Source organism: Lithobates pipiens, unplaced genomic scaffold (assembly GCF_037356315.1).
Source record: "Lithobates pipiens isolate NorthernLeopardFrog02 unplaced genomic scaffold, aLitPip1_a1.2 Scaffold_44, whole genome shotgun sequence".
NCBI lineage: Eukaryota > Metazoa > Chordata > Amphibia > Anura > Ranidae > Lithobates > Lithobates pipiens.
Genome location: NW_027507870.1, coordinates 5,634,063 through 5,653,018, shown reverse-complemented (window position 1 = coordinate 5,653,018; position 18,956 = coordinate 5,634,063). Strand labels below are relative to the sequence as shown.

At 46.5% G+C, this 18,956-nt stretch overlaps 1 protein-coding gene across 1 annotated transcript in view; it reads left to right on the top strand.

Moving 5' to 3' along the window:
* Nucleotides 1–18,956, top strand: part of LOC143956866 (uncharacterized) — a 62,547-nt gene that overhangs the window by 10,773 nt on the left and 32,818 nt on the right. The gene's annotated exons all lie outside the window — the stretch shown is intronic.

Below are 18,956 nucleotides of genomic sequence, written 5' to 3'. Positions count from 1 at the left end.
ATAAGTCGGGTGCAAATATATGAAATTAGTCAATTGTTCTCCAGATGAGTAGAGAGAAGTAGAAAAAAGAGAAATGGGAAGCCACAAGCGAGATCCTCCTAATGCCGAGTACACGCGACCGGACTTTCCGAAGGACTGCATTTGACGGTCTTCACGGCGGAGGTCCAACGGGCTTTCTGCATGAACGGACTTGGCCACAGACGAATGGACTAAGTCCATTCGAAAGTGGCCAATAGCTGCCCTTGAGTCGTATTTCTTCCGTCGGACCAGCACACAGATGAACGGTTTTCCCGATTTTTAGTCCGTTGCACTTGAGTCAGTCAGATAGATTTGAAACATGTTCTATTTCTAGGTCATCTGATTTTTTTTTACAAACTGATCCTGTCGGACCTAGTCTGCCGGAAAGTCCGGTCATGTGTACGTGGCATAAGAGTAGTGTACATATATGGAAAGTATAGTAGACTCATGTATACCCACATTTATAAAGTTACTGGATACTCGTCCTAAAGCAGTGGTTCTCAACCCCTGTCCTCGGGACCCACTAGCAGGCCAGGTTTGCAAGATAACTGAAATACATTACAGGTGATATCAATTGCTGCTCAGTGTTTGCAGTATTCTAGACTGCATCTCCCCCAAGGTAATACTTAAAACCTGACCTGTTAGTGGGTCCTTAGGGCAGCGGTTCTCAACTCCTGTCCTCGAGTCAAGCAACCCTTTTAGCACATGTGGATAATATGACTGTCTCCATGCAGAGTGGGGGTTGTTGCACTCGATGACCATTGAGGTCTTCTGGAGATTCTTGCACTGTGCTAGCCTCTGATCACATCCAGTGAAAAATGGTAGAGGAAGAGATGCCAACATAGAACTAATCTGTGGTCAGCAGAGGTGCCCATTAACACCTTTCCGCCCAGCCTATAGTACAATGACAGCCGGGCGGGAGCACTGTTGTTCTGGGAAGAAGTCATATGATGTCCTCCCAGAATGCTCCTCTCACAATGCCGCAGGGCTGTGCAATGGCGCCACCTGTCACTGTCTGGACACAGCCAATGACTGATCACTGCACCGGCCCACTGCCAGTGTCATGTGATTGCTGTGACCGATCACAGAAGATCACGTGACCACTGTAAACAATGCATGGCTTCCTTTTTATGCCATCCATTGTATACAATTGTGTTGCTACGGTATCTGTGATTGGCCACAGTGATCACATGGTACTGACAGGGCCAATCACAGCCCATCTGCCCCATGTGATTAGCTTTGGCCAATCACAGCTAAATATAACAAAATACATTGAATGAACTAGCTTTATTCAGTAAAAATGATTGCATATACCAATGAAATTCATTGGTACACAATATAAGCAATTATAAAGGGCAAAAAATGAAATAAAAATCCTGATCACTTCCCCAGCAGAGTGTTACAGAGTAGGTAAAGAGTAGCACAGAGTAGTACAGAGTAGTACAGTGTTAAGCCCTGTACACACGATAGGATTTTCTGACAACAAAATTAATGGATTTTTTTACCGACGGACGTTGGCTCAAACTTGTCTTGCATACACACAGTCACACAAATCTTGTCGGAAATTCCGAACGTCAAGAACGCGGTGATCTACAACACGCACGACGAGCCAAGAAAATTGAAGTTCAATAGCCAGCGCGGCTCTTCTGTTTGATTCCGAACATGTGTGGAACTTTGTGCATCGGAATTGTGTACACACGATCGGATCCGATGGAAAATGTCCGATGGAGCCTACACATGGTTGGAATTTCCGACAACAAGCTCCCATCGAACATTTTCCGTCAGAAAATCCGACCGTGTGTATGGGGCATTACTATGCTCTGATCACAGTTTGTTAAAAAAAAAAAAAAACAAATAAGAAAATTAAAAATACATACATTTATTTATTTACTTTATTTTTTTATTTTTTTATTTCTTAATTTTCCCCAAAAAATCGGGCAAAAAAATTACAACTTCATAAAACTCACCATGCAGCCGCGTACACACGGGCGGACTGTATGGCCAACTTAGTCCGTCAGACAATCCGACGGACAGTCCGTCCTACTTTCGAATGAACGGACTTGACCACACACGGATGCACAAACAGTCCGTCAAAAGTTTGCGCGATGACGTGTACAGCACGTACGACGGGACTAGAAATAGGAAGTCCAATACACAGCAAAGCAACCTTTCGCCGTGTAAAACCTTTCTGAGCATGCGCCATACTTAGTCCGTCGAACTAGCCTACTGACGAGGGGATTGTCCGCTGAAACCAAAGTCTGATGGACAATATTACGGAAATTCCGAAATACTTAGTCCGCCAGACTGCACGCTGAAAAAGTCCGCTGAAGCCCACACACGAGCGGACTGTCCGCTGAAATGTGTTTCGACGGACTAAGTTGGCCAGACAGTCCGCTCGTGTGTACGCGGCTTTACTCTTACCAAATACCTTGAACTGTCTACTTTCCAAAAAAGGGGTTATTTGAGGAGTATTTGTACTGTCCTGGCATTTTAGGGCCTTGAGAAATGAGTACACCAGGACTGATCAATTTTTAGAGCTCTATCCCATAGTTTGTGGACTCTATATCTTAAATGGGTTGTAAACCCTCGTGTTTTTATGCATTAAAGCGGAGGTCCACCCTAAAGTGGACCTTCCGCTCATCGGAACCCTCACCCCCTCCGGCGCCACAATTGGCACCTTTCAGGGGGGAGGGGGGTGCAGGTACCTGTACAGTACAGGTATCTGCACCCACTTCCGGGATAGCTCTCTGCGGAAAGGGGCGTAGATTACGCCCCTTTCCGAAAGTCCCCCGCTGCCTGCTGGGAAACACACAGATCCCAGAGGCAGCGGGTCCATCCTTATTGCACAGCGCGACTCGCGCATGCGCAGTAGGGAACCGGGAAATGAAGCCGAAAGGCTCCACTTCCTGATTCCCATACCCAAGATGGCGGCGGCAGCACCCGAGAGACGATCGAGAGATCGGCTTCGGGTGCCGACATCGCGGGCGCGCTGGACAGGTAAGTGTCACTATTTTAAAAGTCAGCAGCTGCAGTATTTGTAGCTGCTGGCTTTTAAAAAAACAAAACAAAACGCGGAGTCCCAGCGGACTCCCGCTTTAAGGTGAAAAAACACCTGGCAGTGACTGGCCCCCTAGCCCTCCAATTTTTTTTTTCCTCAAAATTTTTTTTTATTATTCAAAGATAAAGTAATCACATACATGTCATAGCAAACTGGTACAGAAAGGTAACAACAATTACTGTGCGGTACAATGACAAATCATATTGAGGCAAGACATTTGAGTTACTAGACATGAAGAGATAGAGTACACAATGTACTATGTAAATATGATTAATAAACGGGTAGAACCAGTGTATTTACTACCAACAGTTACGAGCTCCCGGGAAGCTCCAAACTTGTGGTGGCTAGCATAATCAAGAGTAGACAATGACCACGGGGATGCCAAATACTCGGCCCTCCCGCGGCCTCAGAGGGAGCATAAGACTAGCAGATAGGTTTATGAGGTTCGACGCGCCTCCCGGTATCATTTTCTCACGGGGTGATGGGTATTTTCGTTGGGTAGTGTGCCAATGAAATGGAGTATATCTATAGGGAGTTGAAAGAGAAGAGGGTAAAAGTGGGGAAGGGAAGGTAAGACATGGGGAAGAAGGGAGCAGGGGGGTCCCTGAGAGGGACCTTAGAAGGGCAGCTGTATAGGGTTAGGGGGAAGGGGTGGAGTATAGGGAGAAAAGGGAGGATGGGGGGGGGGGCGCTCCTCTTCCCGGCCCTATTACAACATCCAGGTCCAGCCAAGGTTCAACTCTGGTGGCTTACAGGTATAACTGTTACTGTGGAAAGTAAGATTTATATCTTCCCGTGGACTTAAAATGCGTCCAGCAGGCCCATGTGGTGGAGAATTTCTGTATGCGATCCTGGGAGGTATAGATTAGTTCCTCTATTTCCTCAATTTTAGCGATCCTTGTCAGCCAATCTCTAATAGTAGGGGTCTTATTGGAGCGCCAAAGCGCAGGGATGCAAAGTCTAGCGGCATTGACCATGTGCATGGCCAGAGATTTGTGATATGATCGTTTGGTCAGAGAAGTGTGATGGAGGAGATACTGAGCAGCATTAAAGTCAAGGGTGTATGTGGTGACTTGTGCTATAATGGCATGTACTTCTTTCCAAAATGGTTGAAGCATGGTGCATTCCCACCATATGTGAAGCATAGAGCCTTCTTCTTTATTACACCTCCAACACACGTTTGGGATTGAGGGAGAGAATTTATGTAAGCGGGAAGGTGTCCTATACCACTTTGTGATAATCTTGTAGCCATTTTCTTGAATGGCTACATTCAGTGAGCCTGTATGTGCATACGTGGCGATAGTACCCCAGTCATCGTCTGTGAAGGAGATTTGCAGGTCCCTACCCCATGATGCTTTAGGGGGGTCAGTCTGGGAAGTGTGGGAATCGTCTTGGAGGATAGAATAGATCTGGGATATTAGATGTCTTTGTGGTGTGGTTTGGGAATGAAGAGATTCGAATGGGGTGAGTCGTCTTGTCCAAACGTCAGTATGATTCTGGGAGGTAAAGAAGTGCCTTAATTGCCTATAGGTCCAGAAGGGGAATTCCCTCGTGAGTGAGGTATTTTTAAGTGCCTCATAGGATCTTAGTCGTCCATTGTGAAAGAAGTGCTGAGCTAAGACGTCATCATGTGGCCATTCTTGTATAAGAAACGTGGTCGACTCCCCTGGAGAGAAGTCAGGGTTTCCCCTCAAGGGGGTCAACGGACCCAAGTGTGAGGAGAGATGGTGGGAGGCTACCGTTTTCTTGAAGACCAGCAGTGAGGTGTAAATAAGCGGATGGGTCTTAACGGGGTGGGGCCAGTGCTTCGGTGAGAGCCAGGGAAGGGTGTGCAGTGGGTAACCTGAGAAAGAGCTTTCCAAGGCCACCCAAGTCTTTCCTCCTCTATGAGCTTTCCAGTCCACCAGTCTCGTCAGGTGGCATGCTAGGTAGTAATGGTATAAATCAGGTAGGGCAATGCCACCTTTAGTCTTAGGGCGCGTCAGGCGAGTGTATTTAATACGGGGGGCGGTGCCTCTCCAAATAAACAGTGTGCATAACTTCTTGTATGATAGGAAAAAAGATGGGGGCAATTGGATTGGGATTGTCTGTAGGAGATATAATATGCGTGTAAGAATTATCATTTTTATTAAGGCAGAGCGGCCAAACCATGACACATTAAGGTTCGCCCAGCTCTTCAAGTCAGCCTGGACTCTGGCTAGAGCCGACAGGTAGTTGTGGGCGTAGAGACCCGCCGTTCCCTTGGTGAGTTGAATACCAAGATAGGTGATCGCTTCCCTCTTCCACTGAAAGGGGAAGGAGTCTTGGCAGTGGGATACGTCCTGTGGGGGAAGAGAGATGTTGAGGGCGTGGGATTTAGAATAGTTGATTTTGAGGTTGGATAAGAATCCAAAATTCTTAATGTCCTCCAGGAGGTTAGGTAAAGATGTCCGGGGCGTTTGGAGGGTCAGTAAAATATCATCCGCGAATGCGGCAACCTTGTATTCCCTACGGTTAATAAAGATCCCTTGGATGTCTGTGTTGGCACGTATTCTGTTAAGAAGGGGTTCCAACGTTAGTACAAATATCAGTGGGGACAATGGGCATCCTTGTCGGGTGCCGTTACTGATGGGGAAGGCGTTTGACAGGAGGCCGTTGGCTCTCACCCTTGCGGAAGGGTTCGTATAAAGGGCATTGATATATGCGAGCATACGGGGGGGAAGGCCAATGACCCTCAAAACCTCCCGCATATAGTCCCAGGCCACCCTGTCAAACGCCTTCTCTGCGTCAAGCGAAAGAAGGAATCCCTCGGTCTCGCTTGTAGAGAGCCAGTGTTGGATATTTAAAGTCCGGATAGTATTGTCCCTAGCCTCTCTCCCCAGAACAAAACCTACCTGGTCGGGGGAGACGAGGCCAGGGACAAGAGGTGAGAGTCTATTTGCTATCATTTTAGCATAGATCTTGATATCCACATTCAATAGGGAAATGGGCCTGTAATTAGAGACCTGAGAAGGGTCTTTACCCTCTTTGGGGATAACGGCTATATGGGCTCCTAACATATGCCCCGCAGGGGTGGCGGGGTTCGCAAGAGAGTTCAGAGTCGTCAGCAATCGCGGAGAGAGTATGTCAGAAAAGCTTCTATAATAGGTAAGGGGGAAGCCATCAGGGCCCGGACTCTTGCCCGGCTTCATTTGTTTGATGGCGAGGGACAATTCCTCGGTGGAGAACGGTTGGTCTAAGTTCGTGGTTTGCTGTGGAGTAATAGGGTTGGGGCTATATTGAGATAAGAAGTCTCTTATTTGGGAAAGTCGGTCAGGAGAGTCAGGAGGCCCTGCGTTGGCCTCTGGTAGGTTATAGAGTGTAGAATAGAATTTTTCAAAGTGTGATGCTATGTCTTCATTTTTAGAGAGGAGAGATCCCTGATTGTCCTGGAGAGTGTGAATTATAGACGAGGTTTTAGCTGTTTGAATCGTGCGCGCTAACAGCCGCCCACTCTTATTGCCGTGTTCATAGAACACCCTATTTTGAAGGACATATCTACGTCTGGTTCGTTTGCCCAGTTCGTCTAACAAAGAAGAACGGGCGTATAAGAGGTCTTGCAGTGTGTTCTGCAGGGTCGATTGCTTATGTGTTGCTTCAAGTCGCTTGATTGTGCTAAGAAGGGACGTGATCCTTTCTTGGTGTTGTCGTTTGGCCTTAGCAGCCATGGAGATAAGTTCCCCTCTCAGTACACATTTATGTGCCTCCCAGAGTGAAATGGGTGAGACTTCAGGGGAGGTATTTTCCTGAAAGTAAAGGCGTAATTTGGCGTTTAGGTGTCGTAAATTTTCTGGGTCCTTTAAAAGGGAAGGGTTTAGCCTCCAGGTTTTGGATATCGTCTTAGAATCGGGGAAAGTAAGGGTCATTGTTATGGGATGGTGGTCGGAAAGGAACATTGGTTCTATCGTAGCTTGGGAGAGGAGTGAGAGGTCGGTCTGGGAGAGAAATATGTAATCTATTCTGGAGTATTTCTGATGTGGGTGGGAATAAAAGGTGTAGTCTTTGTCCAACGGGAACATGGTGCGCCAGGTGTCGTGGAGAGTCAAGTTCTGTAGTTGAATTCTAATCTGTCTTAGGGCTCGGTAAGGCAATGTCGAGGCTCCCGTAGAGCAGTCCAGGGCCGGGTTGAGTGGGACATTGAAGTCTCCCCCTAGAATTAGGATACCCTCCTTAAATGAGGACAAAAGATCACAAGCCTTCCTAAAGAAAGCCACTTGATGTTCATTCGGACAGTAGATATTAGCCACCGTAATAGGCTTAGAAGCGTATGTGCCTTTGATAAAGATATATCTACCATCCTGATCACTCATGGTATCAGTTAGGTGGAAATCAGCAAGTTTGGAAATAAGTACAGATACCCCCTTAGTCTTGGAAGTAGGGTTGGTGGAATGAAACGTGTGTTTGTATATATGGTTCGTCAGCTTAGGAATCGCATCGGAGCGGAAGTGTGTTTCCTGTAGCATGATAAAGTGTGCTTTATGTTTAGACAGGGCAGAAAGAACCTGTGATCTCTTCTCCGGGAGGTTCAGACCCTTCACATTAAGAGAGAGGCATTTCAGGGAGAGCTGTGTCTGCGAGTTCGAAACTTGCCTCATCGTGCTAGACTGCAAGGATCTGGGATTATGGTCGTGAGGAGAGGTGAGTATAGCGTGAAAGAAGGGAAAAAAAAAAGGGGGGGGTTTTCCTTCTGTATCTTAAAGTAAGTGGGGATTGACTGTATGTCTCAAAAATGGGGGGAGCAGGAAGAGGAGCGGCCCCGCGTAGGAAAGGGGGGGAAGAGGCGTAGAGAAGGGGAAGGGGGGGGAAAGGGAAGGGGGGGCAATGGCAGAAAAGGGAAAGGAGAATAAGGGGGGGGAAAGGAAGGAAGGAGGGGGAAGAAAGTTTTCAGGAATCCAAGTAGATTTCTGATAGGGATTTATACCGGAGGTGGGCGTAGGCGTGCCTATCCACCTAATGGGGGAGAGCCGGATGGTCAGCACGGGTCAATGCGACCGTCTGTGTGGGGACAGTGAGCTCGGGGAGGGTCAGGAGAAGTAGCACCGAGAAGGACGGGTATGGCAAACAGATAAGACAGAGGGATGTACGCATTGTACAGGGCAGTATGCAATATTAGATAGTGGCATGGGGACTAATTCGCAATGTAGGGTGCTTAGCTTAGCCGTCACCTGCTGTGTGTAAAAGCGGTCCTCCAAAACCAAAAATGAGGGCCTGTTCAGTATACAGCAGTGGAGGGAGGCCGTCGTATAAGCATGCGATGCATGGTAGTCTAGGGAACACATATAGGTAACCAGTATTGAAACTCAAATGCATCCTGAACATAAACATGTAAAGGCAAAATACCACAGGCATAAATAACATAACATAAAGTACGCCTATTTCAGGCCCCATAAATATGAGGAGAGAAAGAGAGCGTAAACAGGTGCTTAACAAAGTGGCAACATATTCGTCGAACGTGTCGTCTAAGGACCAACACGACAGCTGTGCAATCCCATACAGCAAACAAGCAAAAACAAAAACAAAAACAAAACAAAATAATAATCAGAGAAGGGGGGGGGGGGAAAGGGGAGGAGGAAAGGGGAGGGGGGCGAAGGAATGAACGTAGAGGGGTCCACAATCACCCTTACTGGAAAAGTCCTGAAGGTGAGATAGATGTAGGCATAGCCCTATTAGGGGGACAGGATTCCAAAATATGTCTCTAGCCTGCGAACAGGCAGGTGCCCGCACAGCGACAGTACCTGGATCTAAGTAGCTGAAGACGTCAGGGTGCTTGCTGTAAGCGTTCAACCAGAGATGTCGTCCACTCGGGGTGGAGAGAGTTAGATGGGTCTTCCAAAGCAGCCAGCTTTACAAGGTGTGAAGAGTCAACGGCTTTTCTTGCCTAGAGCTGGTTGGAGAGAAAAACAAAAAGAAAAAAAAAAGAAAAAAAAAAAGGGGGGGGGGGGGACGGAGATAGCACCTAAGGCAGGTGCCTGTAAAGGTGGGACTGGTAAGTTCTGTCGCTGTCCTCGGACGGGGCCTTGAGGAGGAGAAAAAAAAGGTGACAAGGCATACTAGTCATTGTGGCGATCTCGTCTCGGGGTGTCAGCCAGGTGTGCACTGCGAGAGGAGGGGTCCCTTCTGGACTGGCGGTCTCCAGGTGAGGTGGGATCCAATCTGCGGCGTCTGGAGCTCGGTCGCTGGCTCTTGGGCGATGCGTTGAGGGCCACTGATTTCCACGGCTCAGTAGGGAAGTAAAAGGCACACCAATCCGGGATATCCACCAGCGGTATGTCTGTTCACAAAACATAGGTAAGTCCTCTGGGGTCCTGAGCAGTGTGGTGCGCCCTCTGGAGGTAGCCGAAAGACAGAATGGGAATTTCCATCTATATTGGATATTGCGTGTTTGCAGTATGTCTAGCAGGGGGCGTAACGTGCGCCTGTTCTGCAAAGTTATTTGTGAGAGATCCTGGAAAAGTTTTACCTCTGCTCCGTTGAATAAAATACGTCCCCGTTCTCTTGCCTTTCTGAGGATTTCTTCCTTAAGAGGGAAGTTAACAATACAGCAGATAATGTCTCTAGGGGGATCGGAGTCCCGAGGGGGGGGTCTCAGCGCACGGTGGATGCACTCCATCTCAATCGGGGTGTCTGCAGGCCGGTCCAGCAGGTTATTAAAAATGGCACAGACTGTTTGCGGCATGGCGGCCGCATCTACCCCTTCTGGGACCCCCCTCAATCTAAGGTTGTGTCTGCGGCCCCTATTGTCCAAGTCTTCCACTTGGCGATGGAGCTCAAAGATATGGGGAAGTTGTGAGTCAAAAGATCGTTGCACTTGCCTGATAGCTGCAGCCTGTAGCTGGGAAGTGTCTTCTACTGCTGCTAGGCGGTGATTCATAGCATGAATGTCCGTCTTCAGTTCGGCAATGGCAGAGGTCAGGGTATGTTTAATGTCCAGCGCAACGTTCTGCAGATCCCTCTGGAGATCCAGGAGGCTAGGCACCTTAGTGGACTGTCCAGATCATATACTAGGTGAAATCCCCCTTGTTGAGCTTCTGAGGTTTTTAGCAAGTAGACCCCCCCCAGCTTTAGCTCTAGTAAGATCTCAGCTGGAATGCCTGGGAGGGCTGTAGTCTTCTTTGGGTAGCTCCAGGCTTCTGGGTATTTATGCTCACTCCCAGCCCCCATCTGAGCACCCTTCCCCTGAAGATTGACTGAGATAGCATAAATATTCTCCAGTAAGCAGGGTGAAGCAATCCAACATGCAGCCATTGAAACGCAGAGACCAGCCTAAAGTAATCACAAACTGCTCCACTAATTACAGAGGAGCCAAAAGAAAAAAAAAAAAGAAAAAAGCCAAAACTTTACTTAACCAACCTAGCAACCTATTTTGGAGGATGCTACAAAGTTATGGAGTGCTGTTTGTGTCATCAGGTCCATCAGGAATTGGAACATACATGACCTCTGTTCTTTCCGGCACATATAATATACTCTATGGGATACTTCTGTTTGGGGATTAGCAGTCCAGCTAAGTAGCTACAATAATTATCTGATTCTACATGTACTGATGGCTTGAGTCCTTCAGGACAGTTTTTCAATCCTTGGTACAGAAGAGTAATACTGGGCCACGTCTCCATAAAATCAGATATTATCCAGATTTATAAAACCTCAAACTCTCCTGGGCCTTCTGATCTGTGCCCATCTTCAAGTTCTTATTGCTAAAACTGAAGCGGAAATTAACAGAAGCCTTATTTCTTTTAAAAAGGCTGGTTCCTGGAACCTCCGACACCAATGCTTTCTGAGTCACTGACCCCGAACACGTATGCAAATCACAAATTTTGACTTCAGTTTGACTTCACTTGCGTCATGCTTCCTGAAACTGCTTGATTTAGAAGAAGTGAGTCTAGGGAACTGACATGATGGCTAGGCAACCTGCATTTTCAGATGGAAAGGACAGCAGGGCAACCTGTATATGTCTGTAATACCAATCATACACTAGCCATTCCCATTTAAAGTTCTCTCATTTAGTCCTATGGATTGAAGGAGAGAAATCATTCCACTCTCCACCCATGCCAAATAGTGAGGATGGAGGACCTGCAACTGTCTAAATACCTGAACAGTGACCTCATATGATTGGGTGCAGTCAGTGTCCGGGTGCCAATTTTTCACCTGGCTGCCTTTGTGCTGACACAGCAGGGAATTGTATGACATTTGAGCCATCTATGGCCAGCTTTATTCATGCGCTAGAATTGGCAACATCATTGCTGATCACACGGTTCTGGCATTACTCTACAAACCGGTCTTGATGTTCCCTTACCTGAGGCCCTTGAGAAAGATCTAGAATACCCAATGATTCAATAACTAGAAATGTATCTATTTTTAGTATAAAACGCATTCCTTCTTGTTTGTTCTATCACAATATCAAAGCATAGAGCCAAGTTGAGAAGATCTGAGATCAGGGCCATCTTTAAGGCAGGGCAAAAGGAGCAGCTGCCCTGGGCCCTGTCATTGTTGTGGGGTCCAAAGCAGCTGCTTCATACTTGCCAGCTATCCCAGTTAAAAATCGCCTTGTCCATTGAAGTTTTAGTCCTGTACTGTGTCCCGATATCTCAGTGTGAAGTGCTGGTAATGCTCGCCTGCAGATCATGTGTTTACATATAAAAAAACAGCTTTCATAAGTAAATAGCTGCAGCAGGAGGCATTGATATGTAAATAAAGGTGGCATTCATATGTATATCATGCCACCCTGCAGTGAGGAGATGATGTGCTGTAACCTCTAGCAGCCAATCAGTGAGTAGCGTTACTGTACAGTAATCTCTAGCAACCAATAAACAAGCAGAAATAATGTGCTGTAACCTCTAGCAACCAGTCAGTAAGCAGTAATGATATGCTTTAACCACTGGCAACCAATCGCAATTGTTGCCTGATCTGATATAGTAAACTGATTTTAGGTCTAGCTGCTATTTATTGTATGTCTCAGAGCAGCTGGAGAGTGAAACTGAATAGGGGGCCCAAGAAATTTTTTGCCCAGGGTCCAATCAGTATTAAAGACAGCTCTGTCTGAGATGTGTTGTGTTTTCTGCTCTATTCCAGCTCTTTGCCTTGATTTGGTGTAAAAAGATTTTTATACTACAGATAGACGATTTATTATATAATGTCCTAATGACTAATGGAACGAGTCCGTCGAAACAATTCGACCGTGTGTAGGCTCAATTGGACCTTTGCTTGCCAAAAATCCGGCGGACTTTAGAAATAGAACATGTTTTAAATTTTCCCGCCGGAACTCCGCCGGACCCAGAAATCCATTGGTGTGTATGCTAGTCCGACTGACAAAAACCGATGCTAGGGCAGCTATTGGCTACTAGCTATGAACTTCCTTATTCTAGTTCGGTCGTACGTCATCACGTTCATGAGTAGGGATGAGCCGAACACCCCCCTGTTCGGTTCGCACCAGAACCTGCGAACAGACCTAAACTTCGTGTGAACTTTAGAACCCTATTAAAGTCTATGGGACTCGAACGTTCACAATCTAAAGTGCTCATTTTAAAGGGTAATATGCAGGTTACTGTCCTAAAAAGTGTTTGGGGACCCGGGTCCTGCCCCAGGGGACATGGATCAATGCAAAAAAAAGTTTTAAAAATGGCCGTTTTTTCAGGAGCAGTGATTTTAATAATGATTAAAGTGAAACAATAAAAGTGTAATATTCCTTTAAATTTCGTAGCTGGGGGGTATCTATAGTATGCCTGTGAAGGGGCGCATGTTTCTGGTGCTTAGAACTGTCCCTGCACAAAGTGTCATTTGTGCAGGAAAAAAAGTCTTTTAACCACTTAAGGTATTGCCAATATACGTGATCAGAATGGCACAGGCAGGCACAATCACGTAGATCTACGTGCCTGCCTTCCAGCGGGTGGGGGGTCCGATCGGACCCCCTCCCGCTGGATACGGTGGTCCATTTCCCTCCAGCAGCGATCCGTGATGAGGGGATGGCCGTTGGTTTTCGGCCACCCCCTCTGGATCGCTCCTGGCCAATGACAAACTTCCTCCCACTGTGTATTGTTTACACAGGAAGGAGGAAGTGATGTCATTCTCCTCGGGGCGGTCTTTTTGACCGGACTACGAGGAGAAGACTAATAGTAAGTGTGCACCAACACTACACTGACATGTAGGTACACACAGGCACACAAACCCCCCCCGATCCCCCCCCCCCCGATCGCCCCCCGATCGTCCCCCGCCCCCCCTCCCCCCCCAGTCACAGTGTCACTGATTGCATTGATCATTTCTTTACTGATCACTGCATTCAGTGTCAGTTGTAAAAGTAAAAACTGTCAGGGCAGTTAGTGTTAGGTCCAGGGTAGCCCCCTATCACCCCCCAATAAAGATTTAACCCCCTGATTGCCCCTAGAGTTAACCCTTTCACCCCCTTTTGCCAGTGTCACTAAGCGATCATTTTTCTGATCGCTGCAGTAGTGTCGCAAGTGTCGGTAGGTAGCTAGTTATTTTTTTAGGTTTTTATAGCGCTAGGTACCCCGATATACTACCCAATAATGGTTTTAACATCCTGATTGCCCCTAGTTAACCCTTTCACCCCCTTTTGCCACTGTCACTAAGCGATCATTTTTCTGATCGCTGCATCAGTGTCGCTACTGTCGCTAGGTAGCTAGTTATTTTTTTAGGTTCACCGCCAGGTTTTTATAGCGCTAGGTACCCCGATATACTACCCAATAATGGTTTTAACATCCTGATTGCCCCTAGTTAACCCTTTCACCCCCTTTTTCCACTGTCACTAAGCGATCATTTTTCTGATCGCTGCATTAGTGTTGCTACTGTCGCTAGGTAGCTAGTTATTTTTTTAGGTTCACCACCAGGTTTTTATATCGCTAGGTACCCTGATATACTACCCAATAATGGTTTTAACATCCTGATTGCCCCTAGTTAACCCTTTCACCCCCTTTTGCCACTTTCACTAAGCGATCATTTTTCTGATCGCTGCATCAGTGTCGCTACTGTCGCTAGGTAGCTAGTTATTTTTTTAGGTTCACCGCCAGGTTTTTATAGCGCTAGGTACCCCGATATACTACCCAATAATGGTTTTAACATCCTGATTGCCCCTAGTTAACCCTTTCACCCCCTTTTGCCAGTGTCACTAAGCGATCATTTTTCTGATCGCTGCATCAGTGTCGCTACTGTCGCTAGGTAGCTAGTTATTTTTTTAGGTTCACCGCCAGGTTTTTATATCGCTAGGTACCCCGATATACTACCCAATAATGGTTTTAACATCCTGATTGCCCCTAGTTAACCCTTTCACCCCCTTTTGCCAGTGTCACTAAGCGATAATTTTTCTGATCGCTGCATCAGTGTCGCTACTGTCGCTAGGTAGCTAGTTATTTTTTTAGGTTCACCGCCAGGTTTTTATAGCGCTAGGTACCCCGATATACTACCCAATAATGGTTTTAACCCCCTGATTGCCCCTAGTTAACCCTTTCACCAGCGATCACAGTATAAGTGTCACTGGTGACGCTGGTTAGCCAGTTAGTTATTTAGGTTCCCCGTCAGGTTTTTATATAGCGCCAGGGACCCCCATATACTACCTAATAAAAATTTGAACCCCCTGATTGCCCCTAGTTAACCCTTTCACCACTGATCACCGTATAAGTGTTACGGGTGACTCTGGTTAGTTTGCTTTTTATAGCATCAGGGCACCCACCATTTATTACCCAATAAAGGTTTAACCCCCTGATCACCCAGCGGGTGATATCAATTAGGTTTTAGGGTCAGGGTCTGCGTCGCCCCAGGCAGCGCTAGGTTAGTGCCAGTACCGCTAACACCCACGCGCAAAGCATACACCTCCCGTAGTGCTATAGAATCTGAACAGATCAATATCTGATCTGATCAGATCTATACTAGCGTCCCCAGCAGTTCAGGGTTCCAAAAAAACGCATTGTTAGCGGGATCAGCCCAGATACCTGCTAGCCCCTGCGTTTTGCCCCTCTGCCCAGCCCACCCAAGTGCAGTATCGATCGATCACTGTCACTTACAAAACACTAAACACATAACTGCAGCGATCGCAGAGTCAGGCCTGATCCCTGCGATCGCTAACAGTTTTTTTGGTAGCATTTTATATTTAAATCCGGAAGGCGGTGCTTGGTTTTCGGGGTCCCGTACGTGGCTAGGCTCCCAAAAAGTTCCCCACATGTGGTATCCCCGTACTCGGGAGAAGCAGCAGAATTTATTTTGGGGTGTAATTTGACTTACGCCCATAGCATGTGTGAGCAATATATCATTTAGTGACAACTTTGTGCAAAAAAAAAAAGTTTGTAATATTCCCGCATTTTTTGGCAAAATATAAAATATTCCATGGACTCAACATGCCTCTCAGTAAATAGCTTGGGGTGTCTACTTTCCAAAATGGGGTCATTTTGGGGGGTTTTGTGCTATTTTGGCATTTTTTGGCCTTCGAAACTGTGATAGGTAGTGAGGAGTTAAATCAAAAATTTGCACCCTTAGAAATCCTGAAGGTGGTGGTTGGTTTTCGGGGTGCCGTGCGCGACTAGACTTCCAAAAAGTCCCACACATGTGGTATCCCCATACTCGGGAGAAGTAGCGGAATATATTTTGGCATGTGTGAGCAATATATCATTTAGTGACAACTTTTTGTAAAAAAAAAAATTATTTTTTTATTTTTTGTCGTTATTCAATCCCTTGGGACAAAAAAAAAAATATTCAATGGTCTCAACATGGCCCTCAGCAAATAGCTTGGGGTGTCTACTTTCCAAAATGGGGTCATTTGGGGGGGTTTTGTGCCATCTTGGCATTTTATGGCCTTCAAAACTGTGATAGGTAGTCATAGGTAGTGAGGGGTAAAATAAAAAATGTATGCCCTTAGAAATCCTGAAGGCGGTGCTTGGATTTCGGGGTCCCGTACGCGGCTAGGCTCCTAAAAAGTCCCACACATGTGGTATCCCCGTACTCAGGAGAAGCAGCAGAATGTATTTTGGGGTGTCATTTCACATATGCCCATAGCATGTGTGAGCAATATATCATTTAGTGACAACTTTGTGCAAAAAAAAAAAAGTTTGTAATATTCCCGCAACTTGTGGCAAAATATAAAATATTCCATGGACTCAACATGCCTCTCAGTAAATAGCTTGGGGTGTCTTCTTTCCAAAATGGGGTCATTTTGGGGGGTTTTGTGCTATTTTGGCATTTTATGGCCTTCGAAACTGTGATAGGTAGTGAGGAGTTAAATCAAAAATTTGCACCCTTAGAAATCCTGAAGGTGGTGATTGGTTTTCGGGGTGCCGTGCGCGACTAGACTCCCAAAAAGTCCCACACATGTGGTATCCCCGTACTCAGGAGAAGTAGCGGAATATATTTTGGGGTGCAATTCCACATATAACCATGGCATGTGTGAGCAATATATAATTTAGTGACAACTTTTTGTAAAATTTTTATTTTTATTTTTTTTGTCATTATTCAATCCCTTAGGACAAAAAAAATAAATATTCAATGGGCTCAACATACCCATCAGCAATTTCCTTGGGGTGTCTACTTTCCAAAATGGGGTCATTTGGGGGGGGGTTTGTACTGCCCTGCCATTTTAGCACCTCAAGAAATGAGATAGGCAGTCATAAATTAAAAGCTGTGTAAATTCCAGAAAATGTACTCTAGTTTGTAGACGCTATAACTTTTGCGCAAACCAAAAAATATACGCTTATTGACATTTTTTTTACTAAAGACATGTGGCTGAATACATTTTGCCCTCAATGTATGACTAAAATGTAGTTTATACGATTTTTCTTATAACAAAAAGAAGAAAATATCTTTTTTTTTCAAAATTTTCGCTCTTTTTCCATTTATATCGCAAAAAATAAAAATCGCAGAGGCAATCAAATACCATCAAAAGAAAGCTCTATTTGTGGGAAGAAAAGGACACAAATTTCGTTTGGGTGCAATATTGCATGACCGCGCAATTACCAGTTAAAGCAGTGCAGTGTGAAATTGGAAAAAGACCTCTGGTCCTTAAGGTGTTTATTGGTCCGGAGCTGAAGTGGTTAAAATCACTTGCAGCTATTGTCGGGTCCCGTAATACAGAGAACACTCAATGAGTGTTCTCTGCATTAGCCGACAATTCATTCATTCATTCATTGATAAAAAAAAAAAAAAAAAAAAAAAGCGTGGGGGTTCCCCTAAATTCAATTACCAGGCCCTTCAGGTCTGACATGGATATTAAGGGGAACCCCGTGTCAAATAAAAAAAAAAAATTGACGTGGGGGTCCCCCTAAATATCCATAACCAGACCCTTCAGGTCTGATATGGATATTAAGGGGAACCCCGCATCAAATTTAAAAAAAAATTGACGTGGGGGTCCCCCTAAAAATCCATACCAGACCCTTTATCCGAGCACGCAACCTGGCAGGCTGCAGGAAAAGAGGGGGGACGAGAGAGCGGCCCACCCTCCCTCCTGAACCGTACCAGGCCACATACCCTCAACATTGGGAGGATGCTTTGGGGGTCTGTGACCCCTCAAAGCACCTTGTCCCCATGTTGATGAGGACAAGGGCCTCATCCTCACAACCCTGGCCGTTGGTTGTGAGGGTCTGCCGGCGGGGGGCTTATCAGAATCTGGAAGCCCCCTTTAACAAGGGGACCCCCAGATCCCGCCCCCCCTGTTTGAAATGGTAAGGGGGTACAAAAGTACCCCTACCATTTCACAAAGAAAGTGTCAAAATGGTTAAATAAGACAAACACACTTTTGAAAAATTCCTTTATTAAAAATTAAAAAAAATAAAAAAAAGATTCCAGCGGTGCTAATCCACTCTTGCTATCTAGCGACGGGTCTTCGGGGTCCAGCAATGGATGATCATATCCAGCGACAGGGGATCTCTCAGTCCAGCGCTATCCATACATCCTTCTTCTGTCTCCACTCCGGAGACACTGCAGAGATCCCAGCGCTGACGTTTCTTATATTAGGAGGGCGGGGCCACCCGTCACCTGACCCCGCCCCTCTGACGCTGGAGAGGGAAGCCCGGGGTTCCCCAGTGACGTGTGGGTGACCCCGCCCCCTCTGATGTAATGCAGGTTTCCGTTACATCAGAGGGGGCGGGGTCACCCACACGTCACTGGGGAACCCCTGGCTTCCCTCTCCAGCGTCAGAGGGGCGGGGTCAGGTGACGGATGGCCCCGCCCTCCTAATATAAGAAACGTCAGCGCTGGGATCTCTGCAGTGTCTCCGGAGTGGAGACAGAAGAAGGATGTATGGACAGCGCTGGACTGAGAGATCCCCCGTCGCTGGATATGATCATCCATCGCTGGACCCCGGAGACCCGTCGCTGGATAGCAAGAGTGGATTAGCACCGCTGGAATCTTTTTTTTATTTTTTTTATTTTTAATAAAGGAATTTTTCAAAAGTGTGTTTGTCTTATTTAACCATTTTGACACTTTCTTTGTGAAATGGTAGGGGTACTTTTGTACCCCCTTACCATTTCAAACAGGGGGGGGGCGGGATCTGGGGGTCCCCTTGTTAAAGGGGGCTTCCAGATTCTGATAAGCCTCCCGCCCGCAGACCCTCACAACCAACGGCCAGGGTTGTGAGGATGAGGCCCTTGTCCTCATCAACATGGGGACAAGGTGCTTTGAGGGGTCACAGACCCCCAAAGCATCCTCCCAATGTTGAGGGTATGTGGCCTGGTACGGTTCAGGAGGGAGGGGGGGGGAGCGATATTTAGGGGGACCCCCACGTCAATTTTTTTTAAAATTTGATGCGGGGTTCCCCTTAACCACTTTCAGACCGGACCATTTTGCTGGTCAATGACCAGAGGTCTTTTTACAATTTGGCACTGCGCTGCTTTAACTGGTAATTGCGCGGTCATGCAATGTTGTACACAAACAA